Here is a 14,955-nt window from a genome sequence, read left to right on the forward strand (position 1 = left end):
CGAAGCATTTAAACTTGAATGGTTGACTTTATTCAAAACCAAGTAGGTGGCCTAAGAATGCAATTCTAACAATTTTGGTAGCTACGGAACGTTGAGGTTGGTCTAGAAGGACATTTGGTGCGGACCCCGAAGCTTCTGAGCTACCTCGTAGATTTATATTAAAATAGAATTTGTGTGAGACAACAGTTTTTGTCGAGATGACATCCCTTGAATGTTTGACATATCCATTGAGTTTAGAATGTAAAATTTGGTGGAATAACATAGTTCATTTGCGTGCATCAAGTTCGGATTGAATCTCTAGCACCCCATCAGAGAATATTATGACTTCATGTTATAACTAATACAACAACACCTTGTGTGGGTAAAATTCATCATCGTGATCCTGATGAATGACTCCACAATAGTGAAAGATACTGTACCTACTAAGTGCGGTTGAGGGCTTACTGGTCATAATCGCGTGAGCATTCAGTGTGGGTTAGCCATTTTTTTATCAGCGATCACTAGGCTTGACCTCCGCAATCGTGATGCCATTTTTTAGTGGGTCGCTATCGCAAACTTGGGCATTGCAATGGCGATGAAGCGGTTCATCTTTTTAATGAGACCAGTCTTGAATATTTCAGCTCACGCTGTCAAAACTATCCTATACCTTGTCGGGGTATAGAACACCTCAACTAAGTGGATCCACTAACCTTTGCTTAAAAGTAATAAGGAATCATCTAAAACGTATGACATTTTATCCATGTTGGCTTACATGGTTTATGAGAAATTTAGTTTATATGAACTCGTACTCATATCGGTGCCCAATACGATTCCCAATAATATACACTCATGCTGATATGTTTAAAAATATAAATCTTCCTCTGATTTGAGATAATTGCTCAAACTGCCCTCTTAAAAGAGGTATGTCATCTTGAAATATCTTTTGAACTCATAACTCATTTAGAAATCTAAGTTTCTCTTTTATCAATGTAAAAATTGATACCTCTAGGAATATATAGTACCCTTATACTCTTACTTAATTCATACTTGAAAACTCTTTGTAAAAAACATATTAAAATCATATTCTAATATGATTATTGATGACTCAGAAATTTATACTACATAAACATTGATGGTATATCAAGATATCATACAGCTCATACATTGATGGATACTCGATTGTCATACTAAACATGTTTCAGAAACTCTTTTCTCAAAACTCATATTTAGTTTCTCAAAACTCAGTTAAAAAACTCAAGAGTTGGCTATGAAAAGATTTTAAAAATTTATAAATGAAATCATAGGGTTCATGTGGAATTATGGACATGAACAACTCAACTCAGGGATCTTAATAGCAATAAGGAAATTGTAACACTCCGGAAACTAACAAGTTTAACTACTGAGTTTAGAGATTTTTGTTAGAGTTTTGGAGTGTTACATGAGGGTTAAAAATCGTAAAAATGAATCTCGTACTTAGAATGGTGGATAAGGGGTTAGGGATTCAAGGTACGACCCCACAAGGACTACCCAAGGGTTCCTTGAGGAGGACCTCAAACATTCCTAAAAGCTGTCAAAAAAGTGTCATCTACGCTTAGCCACCTACTAGCTGTAGACGGACCCACACCTCGTAGGTGGGGGTTGTGGGTCAAGGACTGTTAATTCCTGCAACTTCATGTTACATATCCCATCTACGAACCAAAAAGTACTGCCCTTCAAGGCACCTACGGTCCGTAAGTGGGTGATTCTTAGAGTCCCTCCCATTTTTAGCTTTTATTTTTTAAGTTGGGACTCAGGGGTTAAGTTGGTAATTAATTAGGGGTTAAAGGAGTTCAGTTTGTTATTTAATTACCCACTTATAAGTACTTAATATACCCCTAAAACTAAGTCATTAACTCATTCATCTAAGATCCCAAATTACTCTCAAGAAATTCTCTCTCTAGAGAAGAAGAAGAAGAAGAAGAAGAAGAAGAAGAAGAAGAAGAAAAAGAAAAAAGAAGAAAAAGGAGGAATAGAGAAGTTTCTTCACCATTGATTCAAGCTCTTTTTAGCGAATTAATTAAAGTTATTTTTAGCTTATTCATCTATGGGTTTTTTCCCCATAGGTTCCCCTTAATTTTCCCCCAAATATGAAGTTAAAAACCCAATTCTAGCTAGGGTTTTGCATGCATTGTAGGTAGAGTTGGGGTATGATTCCAATCTAGTAAATAATGCCTAATTATGATTGTATTAGAATTAATTGAAGATATTATGATGACTACAGGTTATTTATATTGTAAACCTTAATCTAAATAGATGAATGTGATGTTTTTGGGTTGATGTAATTAGAGGTGAATTTGAAGGTTCAAAGGTAAATCTTTCTAACTGAATGTCATGTATAAGAATTGATCAAAGTTAGGATCAAGTATCTATGAATTGAACTAAACCTAATTTAATATGATTAATGTTGACATGCAAAATTTAAATTGAATGTTTATGATCAATTGTGACTAGAATCACCTATAAATGAGGAATATTATTAGAATACTTTGAAACCTGGGTATAAAGAAGAGATTAGGAAAGGAACCTTGAGATTTAGGTTTGTGATAATGAAAAAAAATTAAAAGAATATCATATTCTTAAATTTAGTAGTTCCAGATCTGTGTACAATAGTGATGACCATACTTTAAACATAATTCCAGGTCTGCTATAAAAGATGTATCATTTTCTCATTTTTGTTTTTCATTCACACTTTCTTAAAAATATTTTTCCTTAAACAACATATTTATTTTACCTCTTGTACTTCTCATATCATCCTATATATTAATTATAATTATAATTTACCTATAGGACTTTAGGGTGAAGCTCATGTGAATAACTATTGATGTAAAGTCTTTGAGAGTAAAGACTAAAAGAGAATAGAAGTCTAATAGGCTATATTGTGGTGAAAGGACTTTACTCACCTAATCTACCTTATGAATGCTTCAAAGTTGAAGTGATAGAATCAGTTTAACATGGATTGAATACAACGGACATCCTTCCTTGAGACATTAGTCTTAAGCACGACTTAACAAGTAAACCTTGGGGTTTCTGATTGTCTCCAAGTTGATATTGCCAATGCGATGGAGTGTCACACAAGAAAAGGTTCGGGCTCCAAGTTGAAAGGAGAACCACACCTTGTTGATGTGAGGACTATCAAAGTTAAAGGAGGAACTCTTACATAATATAGTGTGGGTTTTCCCTAAGTTAGGTCTCATGATATGGGTTCCTTCACATAGTTGAGTCAAGTTTTCTAGTAGTAATCTCCATATACAATGAATGGAGACATGCTTGATAATTATCCCATAGTGTTCAAAGCATAATGAACTAAGACTTACACAATAAAATAACTCATAGTATTTAAGAGTGTAAATGGACTTAGACATGCTTAAGATGGTATCTCATATGGTCCATGTGAAGCAGGAACTTAGACATACTTAAGAGATTATCTCATAGTGTTCAACCTAATAATGAACTTAGATGTACTCAAGAGAGTAGTTCATAGTGTTCCAAGGGATAAAAAAAGAGATGTACCAAGATTTTCTTAAAAGAATACCTCATAGTATTCTAATGCTTAAGAGAGGAACCAGGTTCCAAACCAAGAAGTATTAGTAAGAGGAACTAAAAGTGGCACTTAGCATGATTAGTATTATGGGGTGTTATGATTGCATCGAACAAGTATGACTTAGAATTACTAAAGAGAATGAGTTGAGATAGGTTTTTCCCATAGTTTCCTTCCTTGCTATAGTTGACTAAAAGGTGATAGATTCCCTTAGTTATAAGAGTTAAGCTAAGATGAAGGAAAGTAAGGGTGACTATGACTAGGATGACTTCAAGGCTATTCTTACTGTAAAGGGTAGTATGGGATGTCTTTCATACATTGCACAAGTATGTTTTGATGCTACCTAGATATACCGTGCCGTTATGGTAGGAAAGCTTTTATACTTAGACCATGTATATAGGACATGAGTAAGATGACATGAAGACCTAAGTCTTGACTAAGAATGTGGACTATGACCAAGGATGACCAAAGACTGGTACTTAACTTGAATGGTAGTATGGAATGCTATCCTTGCCTTGCACAACAATACTAGGAGGTGGCTTGCGAAGTAATTCTCTTGTAATATGAAAGACTTAGGTTGATGTATGTAACTATGAAAGTTTAATTAAAGACTATTCCATGAACATTATATATCTCTTATGCTCATTTACTACGTCTTATGTTGACTTATGTTTATATGATGGCTATGTTGGATAATATGTTATGACTATGATGATTATGTGTATGAACATGTTATTATATCTTATGCTTATATCTTAAGTTGACTAACTATTTTGAGATGCTCTTATGATATTGTGCTATCTTTCATAATTGGTACATTTGCACTAACACATATTGCCCATATTCTAACCAAATGTAGGGCTTCAGAGATTTAGTTGCTTTAGAGGGTAGATTTTTAAGATGCTAGAAGAGTTGAAGAATTGGTGAGTCCTCATAGCTTTGAGGAAAAACCCATGTTCTATTTATGTCTTTTCTTTATATTTTAGACTTTGTATAGGATGCGTCCCAATGGGTTTTATTCAAGAGTTATGTTAGATGGTTTGAGACATGGTTTATAGAATGACTTCCAATGTTTTTATGAAATATGACTTCAATTGTAAAAGATTTAAATTGTTCCATATTTTAATTCAATTGCCTATGTTATGATGCTAAGGGATTGTATAAGAACCCTTCCGGGTATCCCTGGGTCATAACAGAAACTCAGTACACAATAATCAGTATTCAAGACTCAAAAACCCAATGACTCAAGAACTCGAAACTCATAATCAATGATACTTCTCTTCTAAAAAATACTCCATTCATAGGGTTCATATAGAAATATAGACATGAATAAACCAACTCATGAATTTTAATGCATAACATATAACAATTCAATAATTAGGAATAGAATTTCAAGAAGAAACATGCTCAAGAACTCAAATCAACTTATCTAAAAAACACTCGAATCTAGGGATGGAATACTAGATTACTCATTTACTGATTAAGAAGTAGATGTAGGGCGTGAGGAAGAACTAGTCCAACACTATGTTAGCCTTATATATTTTGAAGAACAATATTCTTGAATAATCTTGAAGAAGAACTTGATTAGAAGCCTTGATATCCTAGCTTGAAGGTGAACAATCAAGAAAACATTTCTTGATATTCTTGAATTAGTTTCTTGAAATCTCTGTGGTCAAGAACTATGATTTTCATTAGTGATACATAATTATATGGAAGAATTTGAGTTAGAAATAATGGAATTCTTAGAGAAAGACTTACCTTGAACAAGAATCATAGAAAATATTATTTTATGACCCGAGTCTACACCCTGGACATGTCTAACATTCGACAACCATTTTGGTCCCCAAGCGAACCCTCTTCTTCGTTGATTACAAGCGGAAAACTAACTCAAACGTACAAAGCTTAAAACTGGATAAAATTCTTACAATTTATATAACAAGCTTTCACACAAATTATTAACTCTGAAATATAATATAATATTCACATAGCCAAAATAGGCAACTCAAGTCTTTAAAACATTTAACAAAACAATAAACAAATTTCTCAGACTCTACTATCTATCTATGAAGCCTCAAAATTACATATATGAAATTTGGGACAAGATCCACAAAATCCTAACGGAATTGAAAAGTAAATGAAATCGTTTGAAAGTAAGGAGGCTCACCATAGATAACTGGATCTACAAGTGGTATCAACAAAGCGTCTGTTGATGATTCCAAATACCTGTATCTGCATCATGAAACCGTGCAGGCAAATGGCTCTGTACATGAAATGTACGAGTATGTAGAGGAAAATCTAAAGGATAAGTTAAGATTGAACTAATAAAAAAGAAACATACTTAACTCTTCTCAACTCAACTCAACTTAATAAAACAAGATACTCAACGAAATAAAACATACTTCAACTCAACTCAGAGAAATAAGGCTCAACTCAATAATAAGATACCTAACTATGTGAAACATAGTTCAACTATGGATACTCAAGGATAAAGCAACAATAAAAGAAGCAATACATGGAATGCTTTTAAAACAGAAGATAGTAACTCAATGTATTGAAGAATACAATGACAAGTAGTTTGTATATAAAATAAATTAACTTGGTGGGAGGTTCTTTAACAGAGAACTATCACTATGAGTTAGGTGATGATATAGTGTCTCGTCACGCTTTTTGAACCATCATATAATTTGTTGTGGTATAGAACTCCTCACCTATGTGGATTCACTAGTCTATGCTAAAAAGTATTAACAAATCATCTCAACCTACGCTTGCTACATGGTTTATGGGGACTGTGAGTTGTTCCAACTCTTTCCCATATCGTTGATCGATACTACTCCCAATATATAAGTAGATCATATGCTTAGAAACATAACTCTTTCTGTGGTTTGAGATTATTACTCAAAATCTTTCTCTTTAAAGAGGTGGTACTTGACTTGCTCAAAACTGTTTTGGAAATCTCATTTTCCTCCTTTTTTGAATATGGAAAAATTTACTATTAGGAATACTTTACTTCCATATATCATTTTTAAAATAAATGAACTCAATTCAACTCTATCTCAAATCTAGTGCTCAAGTCTTAGAAAAATTTGTAAAGTACTTCTCATAATAAACTTCGTGGCGAATTATGGACGTAAACGACTCAATCTAAGATTTTCAATATTCATACATACAACTCAATACTCGAGGCTCAACAACTTAGAACTCAAGAACTTAAATTGTAATACTCTTTTAAAGAATGCTTGACTCGGAGGGTTCATGCAGAATTGTGGGCATGAAATACTCAAATCAAGGACCCAAAGATACTTTTCATCTTCAGACTGCTCGACTTATAGGGTTCATGCGGAATTATGAGAATGGACTACTCAACTCAAGGAATTCATGGGTAACATGTTATAGTCAAATGATTAGGAATATAATCTGAAATGAGAACTCGATAATCAAGACTTACAACTTGAAGATACTACTCCTCTCAAAGATGCTCAGTTTATGAATTTCATGCGAAATTTATGGGCATGAACGACTTGACTAATGGGTCTACATATCAATATAAAACTCATATATATGACTCTTCTCACTCTAATACTTACTTCCTCAAAACTTAGCTCAAAGCGATAGTTGATCTCAAAGGCTCACTATTAAACATAAATGCTTTCTTAAAGTACTCTACTCTAAACTCTTTCTTGAATTTAAATTATGAATTAAAGAGTTATGATTCATGATATGAAGTATCTCGGTGATAGTGTACACTCTTGAATATATTTTCATCACTCTCATACTTACTTATTTGACTCTTGAAACAAGTTATTAGATATTATAAAATACTCCTCAAAAGACTTAAAGGGGCATTCTCAAATGACTTGAAAAAACTCTCAAATTAACTCTTACCTCCACCTTGAATTTGAATGATCAATTCAAGGTTATGATTGATGATAGGAAGGATATCGTGATGATTAAATGAGTTTTAGATAGTTAATAATGATAAATGGTTGAAATACTATTTGAGGAGCAAGTCCACTACACAAAATGAATTATAATGTTTGGTGGAAATAATTTTTGGAAGATTGGAGTCCACATTCTCTTTGCAACAAGGAGAGGAAAGTTTCACTTTAAAGAAATAGGTCTGCGTCGCAAGCCTAATACTTTGTTTTTGTCCAACTTTTTCTTTTTCGCTTTTCGACCATAATTCGCCTTGAATTGAATGGTTTCTTTCCCAATCACTTGTATTCGAATACTCAACTTATGTACATGATAATGTACTCCAAACCACACTCAATTCACTATCGTTAATATTAAGAACTCATCAAACCCATCATAATTCAAGAACGGAAATAATACTATCAAGAAACAAATCAAAAACTCAAATTCTTCAACTTCAAGAATGAAACTTCACTAAAAATAACATGATTGGTGTGTGGGTGAACAAACTCAATTCTATGAAATCTTACATACCTCTTAGGATAAAATCCTTGGTGAAAACCCCTCAAAGATCACAAGAATCTTGATCATCTTGAACCTTCCCTCTTTTTCCCTCTATTCTTCTTTTCTCTTATAACTCTCCTCTAAAACCCTAAGCATACTTAGATTCATGAAAACTGATCCCAATACTATTGCCCCCCCCCCCCACCAAAAAAAAGGGAAAAAGAAAAAAAAACTAAAATTTGTGTTAAGCTGATTTGATAAGGAAAAGACCATAATTTCCCTCACTAGTTCGATGGAAAAGCACTATCTAGAGAGACTACACACAAATGATCAAAGCTCCATCATCCGAGCCCAAAATTTAGCAAACTCAATGGAATGGGAAAGAGGACTCAGAGATATTTCATTTGATACCTTATAAATCTCCCAACTCATCATGTGCTAACAGTTATTGGCGTTTGAAGTAGACCCAAGACTTGGAAGAACCTAGGAATGACTTTAATGAATTTCCCTTTAGTTCTTTTTGGAACTTAAAATGCTACATCTAATGACCTTAACACTTAATAAAAATTAAATTCCTCGGTAAAATCGAATCCCACAACGGAGGATGGTTCAAGTCTTAGCTCAATTTGTTTTTGGGGTGTCACAGATTGAAAGAATCTTGAATAGAGTATTCTTCTTTGATTTTTCATTACGGTTTTGGGTTAGGGTTTGAGAAAGAAGAGAATGATGTATTAAGAGATGCAAGTAAGATCGTGTTTGTAGACACGTAATTTTGACCGAATTTAAATTTAACATCAATTTTTAGAGCATAAATAATTTTATCAATCTAAATTGAACATATTTTAATTTTTTTTATTTATTTATTATTTTCATTAAGTTTATTTAAAAGATATAAGAATAAACACCATAAACATAATTTTTATTAGATAAGTTTATTTTGATTGTTAAAAAATAATAATAAATAATTATATATATATATATATATATATATATATTATTTAAATAAACTAATATTTCTTAATTTTGTTTTAATTACCCATTTGGCTTTATTTATTTATTTACTCAAAACAATTAGCAATTAATATAATTTTCATTTTTCATATATATATTTAATATTTAAAAAAAAAAAGGAAAAGGACCCACGATTCCCATTCCCCACTTCCCCACTACCTGCACACGAACACACAACACTACACTAGACACAACATTTAAAAAAAAGGAGAAAGGGAAAGGGATCAGAGATCAACGAACAGAGAAGACGAAAAAAAAAGATCAGAGAGGTAAAAAAAAAGAACAAAAGGGAGGAAAAAAATCAAGAAAAGAAGGCAACATATACGTAAAAAATATTATTCTCATATTCTTACTTTTTTTGAAAATCACAAACAAAGGTTGAAGTGGAGGTTTACTTTCGCGGTTCCTTATTCGAATTGTTTTCTTTTGGTGGAATTTTCGCAAGAGGTACCATTTTTTTAATTATTTTTTATATAATTTAATATCATGTTTATACAAGCACTGATTACAATATATTAAAGTTGTCAAGTTTCACATGTTGTTAAACTGTAATGTTTTATATGAAGTTTGTTCAAATATTTAATATCAACTTTATGTTTAGTTTAGATCCTTTATATAGTTTTATTTTGTGTGAAATTGCTATAACAAACCGTAGTTTATATCATATTAAATAATTCATAGATTATTTCATGCCTAAGTAAATTTATTGTCTAAGTCTATTCTTATTTTTAATATTTAGTTTATAATGATAACATGTGTAGCTATTATGTAAATATTAATTTTAGTTAGTAGAATTTTCGTGTAATGTTAGTGACATAAAAAAAATCGAATAAAAGTGGAAGAAAAGAAAAAATATAATAATAATAATAATAAATAATAATAATAATAAAAAGAAAAAGGGAAAAGTTTAAATAAAAAATAAACAGTGAAAATGAATATAATAAAAAAGAGGGGAAAAGAGAAAACAAAAAATAATAGAAAAGAAGTATAAAAATAATATTAAAAAATCAATTGAAGAGGAAAGAATTTTTTTTATTTTTTTAATTTAAAGTTTCTTTGTCCAAACAAAAAAAAAGTTGAAATAAAAAAAAATCAAAACAAATGAAACCTTGAAAGAATAAAAATCAATAATAACAATAAATAATAATAATAGCAAAAGATGAGAAAGTAAAAAGAAAAAAAATGTAAAAAATAGAATAAAAATAAAAAATAAAAAATAATAATAATAACAAAAGAAATAAAATAAATAAAGAATATCTTATTTTATTCTGCTTTGCTTGATTTAATTTATATGTGTATATATATATTTTTAATTAAAGGGCATGAATTAATAAAATAAGGTAGTTTTTAATATATTTAAATAAATCAAAGAATGAGGGTAAATACATTTGTCTTAATAATACAATATTCATAAATTAGTTTAAGTCATAAATGTCCATAAAGCGACCGTGCTAGAACCACGGGACTCGAGGGATGCCCAATACCTTCCCCTTGGTCAACAGAATTCCTTACCTGAACTCGTTCGCTTACCAAACAAAGAGTCATTTCCTTTTGATTAGGGATTAAACAAAAAAGGTGACTTGGAACACCGTAACTCAATTCCAAGTGGCGACTCTGAAAAAATCAAAATAATCCCCTAATTAATAACGTCACTTAAATTGAAAAAACCCTTACGCCGCCGCGCGAAAAAGGGGTGTGACATCTCTGGCGACTCCGCTGGGGACTAACTAGAATTCGAGCTTGTAAACATGGACTTCTACATGACTTTATTATGTATTTACGTACTTATCGATTTGTGAATATTGTGTTTAATTGCATAATATGTTATTTGTTTGCTTATTTACCCTTCTTGATAATATGTTAATTATCATATAATTGTCTTTCCTCGCGCATCCATCTGAGTCTTCTGAGATACTTTATTCGGAGATGCGATTACGCTCCCGAGCCATGAGATACCAGAGATGCGGCAACGCTCCTAGGAAGGATTCTATAGTAACACATGTCTTAGGATGGGAAGGACTAACAGTGAGGCCAGAAAGCCCTGCTACTGGTAACTTGTCCCTTCTCGACTCGAGTAGTCAGCTCGTTTTATGGCCAGTCTAGACACCTTCCCTATTAGATTGTTTACCTAGTAAAACAAGCCTCAACAATGACTATCCCTAATGGGATTCGATTTATTTGCATCATGCATAATATTGAATTAATGGGGAGCTCGACACAAGGGTCGAGCCTGTCTAGGAGAAGTATCCCTACTTGAGACTATAATGTACATTATTTTGTGTTATTTGTTGCATTATGGGGAAGACTATACAAATGTTGATCGGCTTTAGATGAATGAATTATAATGAAAAATTAATTATAACGAAAAATATCAAATTAAAGTTTTGACGTAATCCTTTTATTAAACACAGTTTTTTTCTATCAAAATTCATATTTCTTTTACAAATAGAAAAATCTATTATTACCTCAAAGCTTTTCTATATATAAAAAAAAGGGATTGAAAATTTAATCAACAAAAATAAAATACAATCGAATGTATTAATATTTTTAGTTTTGGAAAATTTTAAGAGCTATATATATATATATATATATATATATATATATATATATATATATGTATATATATATATTCCTCTCTCATTCTTCATTTAATAACTATTTTTTTAAAAAAAAAATAAGAATAAAAAAATTACTTTTTTTATGTGTGTGTGTGTGTGTATGATTATTTTATTAAAAATAAAAAATAAAAAATTTGCTTTTTATTGTGTGTGTATGATTTTTACTTGTTCTTAATTAAAAAATATATTTTATTATAAAAAAAATTACTTTTATTGTGTGTTTGATTTTTCCATTATTCTTGTTAAAAATATATATATATTATTAAGCCTAGTTTGTCACTATCATAATATAGAAAATATGAATCCATATGGAAAGGGAGATAAGAGACAAAGAGAGGACCAATCACCTCGATTCATGATAGTGGATAAGGCCCCAACACTCTTGAAGACATGGTATGAAAATATGACAAACCATGGACGAGGAATGGTGTTCAAACGCTTGGGATTTCTACGAAGCCTTTTGTATGTTGAGCCACGACGGGATTTGATAGAAGCACTAGTGCATTTTTGGGACCCATTAAGGAATGTATTCCGTTTTTCTGATTGTGAACTCACCCCCACCCTTGAGGAGATAGGGGCATTCATTGGAAAGGATAAACATCTTCACAAACAAGAGCCTATGATACCAAAACATATTAATGGGAGGAGGTTTCTAGAATTACTGCATATAAATGAGAATGATATAGGTGGTTGTCTCAATAATGGATGGGTCCCGTTAGAATTTTTGTACAAAAGATATGACAAAAGTGATGGATTCGAAGTGTATGAAAATAAACTCCATAATAATGGGTGTCGTCTGACCTAGGAAGCACACAGTTATGATGCCTTCGTGGTGGCTTTTTTAGGGATCGTGGTATTTTCAAAAAAGGGAGGAAAGATTAGCATGAACTTATCTGCAGTCATTACAGCTTTTGAGAAAAAAGCCTAATATCACCCTCGTACCAATGATTCTGGCAGACATCTGTCGTGCTTTAACTATTTGCAAGGATGGAAAAGACTACTTTGAGGGATGCAATATGTTATTACAACTATGGATGATTGAACACATTCGTCATCACCCTTATGCAGTGGACTTTAAAGTAGAATGGAATGATTATATTGGAGGTCACAAAGAAAGAATCAAAGATCATAGTTTTCCGAAGGATATTGAAGCTTGGAAGCAACACCTCAATAATCTGACTGCTGACAAGATTGTGTGGAATTATCATTGGTTTCCATCGGCCGAGGTGATATACATGTCTACTTTTCGATCGTTCATTGTTCTAATGGGTCTTCGAGGAGTCCAGGCTTACATGCCACTTAGAGTCATGCGACAACTTAGGCGACGCCAGTTTATACCACCCAATGAAGATATGCGTGAATTCATGTATGAGTTTCATCCCAAGATACCTTTAAGGTAATCAGAGATATTTAAGATTTGGGGGGGATGCATACTCTCAAGTCCCCACGATATGGTGAAGGATCGCACAAGAGGCGAGGTGGACCAAGCATACTTAGACTGGGTTCATAATCAGCCCCTTCCTAAGGTTATGCCAGAAGGGTCAATAAAAGGACCTATAGATCTAGAAGCAGAAATTGAGGTTAAGATTAAGCAAGCTCACCTCAAAGTCGAAAGAAGCTACAAATCTACTCCGGATAGCCTTAGTAATGACCTGAAAACGCTAAAGAAGAGTTGGCCCAACGTGATGCGATATTTGAAGTTAGAGTTAGGAAACACCGCTCTACCATTCTAACCTTACAAGAAGACTTGGGCATTGCCACAGGCGCTATGGAGCAACAGGAAGAAAAGTATAAGAAAGAAAAGGCCCAACTTGTCTGCGCACAGTCTAGACTCCAAACTCAAGTTAAAGCCTCTATGGAATGGGCAAGAGAAATAGCAAGGCATTTTAGTGCTTATCAGGCAGACTGTGAGATTGAGAGAGGTCAAAGAATAGTTGAGCGAGATGCACTCCACCTTCAAATTGAAGAACTCCAAGAACAAAGGGAAAAATTGACGCATGAAGTCAATACTGCTCACCACTGGTTACAGAATTGTTATGACAATATAGATGAAGCCAGAGACTGAATACTACAACTGAGGGATGAACTCAACAGTGTTTATGCTAGATATTTACACCAGAACGATGAGAGGTTGGGCCAACAGGCCCGTGCTTTGGCTCCATATCTACCAAAAGCGTTGGCGAAGATTTATAAGGGCCTTGGAGATGATTGAGATTCGAGGATTCAATTTCTTTTAGAGTCTATTCTCTTAGTAGTGATTATTTCATTATTATTATTATTTTAGGTTTTTCTCTTTCTTTTCGTTTTGTTATTTTATTTCATTTAGAGTCTATCTAAGTCCTTGGTACTTCTGTTTTTTTTGTTTGTTTGTTTTATTCAAATCATTAGCAGAAAATCAAAGTTTATCAGAAGCCTGGTCTAAAATTCCTGAAAAATTAGCTTTTTATGATTACATCGGCAATAATCCGGCAAAAGGAGGATTATTCAGAGCAGGTTCAATGGATAACGTGTTTCAAATATTTGAAAATGAATGAAAAAGATTTACTTTCGGTCACCTTATGTGCATATGTCATGAAAAAAAAAAGTAAATTAATATGTAAAAAAAAATATTATTAATATCTTCCTCGAACTACGCAAGATCTGATTCATGGGCCAAACATGATACGTAGGCAACCCAGGGGGTTCGATCCAAATTATTATTATTATTATTATTCTTTTCTTTTTTCTTTCTTCTTTCTCTTAAAAAATGATAATCATAATGATAATAAATAAATAAACAAATAAGTAAATAAATAAATAATAATAATAAAATATTAAAAAACTAATGAAGAGAAGAATGCCTAGATAAGTCGGGACGAAACATGAGGTCCTCCATATTAGAAGTATGTATGTGGATACAATGTGCATAATTTCTTAACATTAATCGGTTTATTACTCTATTCAGAGAGAGAGAGAGAAAGATAGAGAGAGAAAGAGGGAGAGACATACTAGCCTAAAGGTGGTTGGTTTGTGGTTAAACTGGCATCACATCCTTACAACACAAGATCGAAAGGGAAACAGAAAATGTCCCCAGAGACGGAATTGAATCGGACAATGATGAGGAGATCCAAAACCAGATGACTTCACAAGAAACGGGGACAACAGAAGAGATAAAGGTGTTAAGACGACAAATGGCAGAGATGTACGAGGCTTGGATGAGTGGACAACCTCCACCATCTTCAATCCGAGACTATTTTAATACAAATATGTCTCACCCTATCCAGGTGTCGACAAGCGATCCGATATATCCCCCTGGATTCGACCCCTATGCTAACACATCAAATGTCGCTGGAACTTCTATGGCGCGCCCTTCGA

Source organism: Solanum lycopersicum, chromosome 9, assembly GCF_036512215.1.
Source record: "Solanum lycopersicum chromosome 9, SLM_r2.1".
In the NCBI taxonomy this organism is placed as follows: Eukaryota; Viridiplantae; Streptophyta; class Magnoliopsida; order Solanales; family Solanaceae; genus Solanum; species Solanum lycopersicum.